Genomic DNA, 2,500 nt, shown 5'->3' with positions numbered 1-2,500 from the left:
CCATGCGCGCGCACAGCTTGCGCGCAGCGTGTGCACAGCATGCCGGCAGCGTGCGCACAGCATGCCGGCAGCGTGTGCGCAGCGTGCGCGCTTGGCAGCCTGTCGACAGAATTTTTCGAAACTTGCCATGCCATGCGCGCGCACAGCTTGCGCGCAGCGTGTGCACAGCATGCCGGCAGCGTGCGCACAACATGTCGGCAGCGTGCGCGCTCGGGAGCCTGTCGACAGAATTTTTCGAAACTTGCCATGCCATGCGCGCGCACAGCTTGCGCGCAGCGTGCTGATTCTGTCGACAGCGAGGCTAGCGAAACTTCTCCTGCCATGGCGTGCGCGCAGCGTGCTGACTCTGTCGACAGTGAGGCTAGCGAAATTTGTCTTGCCATGGCGTGCGCGCAGCTTGCGCATTCGGTCGACAGTGAGGCTAGCGAAACTTGTCCTGCCGTGGCCTGCGCGCAGCCTGCGCGCAGCATGCGCGCAGCATGTGCGCAGCATGCGCGCAGCATGTGCGCAGCATGCGCGCAGCATGTGCGCAGCATGCCGGCAGCCTAGTTCCAGATTTTTTCAAATGTCGACAGAATTTTTCAAACCTTGTCAAACCCCATTTTTATTGAAATTTCCTCGCACAATAAGCTCCCCATAAGTAGTCTATGATTTTTAGTACCTTCTCCAAGTTACAAAACTAAAAAATTCCTCCCGGATTTCTTTTAATGATTTTTTCAATTTTACGACTTCTAAAAATAATAAAAAATACTTCCCGACTTCAAATATTTATGAAACTTTTTCCCATCAGAGATTGCATGTTTCTTAGTATCCCTGCAAAAAATCACGTCCAAATACCTTGTATTGAATTATTTAGAGCCCATTATGACTCCTCGCGCATAGGTGATGTCTCTTCCTGTCAAAGGGCTAAATGCATAAAATGCTATATAGGGGGGTGTGTGTTGCCTGCATATGCATGGCAGCCCATGCCCTCCTAGCTGCAGCCCCCTTCCCCCACGCCACACCCATGTCATGTTGCCTCGATATGTTGCCTCGATATGTTGCCTCGGTATTATGGGTTTGGTGTCGGGGTCGGGGGGCTGCCACCCATGGCGGTGGTGGCCGGAATCCGGCCGCCGCCACCACGCCGCCGCCATGGGTGAGGGGGAAAAAAAAAGGCGTGGAAAGTTGCGAAATGGGGTTGTCTAGGCTTTTTTTTGGCATGGAAGAGCATGGAGTGCTAGGAACTCCTTCTCAAATGCGCGGGCATGTCGACCACAACCTCATTTCGCAACAACAACCACCCGTGTGGGGTGGCGGTGGGTGGATAGTCGCGGATTGGGGCTTGCCAAGCCAATGTTTTCAAAAAAATTCATCAAAATTAAAAACAAATGTTTTGTTGCCTTCGGATTTGTGGGCGAGCGGTGAGTCGGAGCGGAGCCGGTAAAGTTTAACCTCGGTGTGCACGGTTGTTTTTAGAAACTCAATCCAATGCCGGGGACGTTGAAAGTGACGCTCTTATGAGTTGCAAACCCGCAAGATTTAAAGAACCTTTTCAAAAAAATTTCAAACCAACAAGATTTAAAAACAGAAATTTTCATCAAAATGAAAAACAAATGTTTTGTTGCCTTCGGACTAGTGGGCGAGCGGCGAGTCGGAGCGGAGCCGGTAAAGTTTAACCTCGGTGTGCACGGTTGTTTTTAGAAACTCAATCCAATACCGGGGACGTTGAAAGTGATGCTCTTATGAGTTGCAAACCCACTAGATTTAAAGAACCTTTTCAAAACAATTTCAAACCAACAAGATTTAAACCAACAAAATTAAAAACAAATGTTTCGTTGCAAACAAATTGTGGGCGAGCGGCGAGTCGGAGTGGAGTCGGTAAAGTTTAACCTCGGTGTGCACGGTTGTTTTTAGAAACTCAATCCAATACCGGGGACGTTGAAAGTGACGCTCTTATGAGTTGCAAACCCACAAGATTTTAAAAACTTTTTGAAAATGTTTCTTCTAAATGACACATTTTGATCCTTGGCAAGTGCTCAATCTGTAACTATCCAATCACCGCCACACCACACCGGTCGGGAGTGTGTGAATGGTGTGCTTCCCGGGTTTGGCATAGACAATCTTTCGCATCGACAATCTTTTGCATGCGAGGGAATGTCTATGCCAACCCCGGGAAGCACACCATTCACCCACTAGTTGTGGGCGACGATGGGTTGGCTTCAAGTGAACTTTTGCTTGGGGTTGTCTTCGGTATGCTTTTGTGTTGGGAGTACGGCCACCAAACCTTCTCAATGCACGGGTATGTCGAGGATGGCTTTTGGCGGGGTTGATGAAGAAGCTACCCAATTCTCGGCCACACGAACACATGGTGACGATGCGTTGGCTTCAAGTGAGCTTTAGCTTGGGGTTGTCTTCGGTATGCTTTTGTGTTGGGAGTACGGCCACCAAACCTTCTCAATGCACGGGTATGTCGAGGATGGCTTTCGGCGGAGTTGATGAAGAAGCTAGGGAATTGTTG

This window comes from Prunus avium, unplaced genomic scaffold, assembly GCF_965620075.1.
Source record: "Prunus avium unplaced genomic scaffold, drPruAviu1.hap1.1 HAP1_SCAFFOLD_24, whole genome shotgun sequence".
Lineage (NCBI taxonomy): Eukaryota > Viridiplantae > Streptophyta > Magnoliopsida > Rosales > Rosaceae > Prunus > Prunus avium.
Note: the sequence above shows the minus strand (reverse complement) of the source record.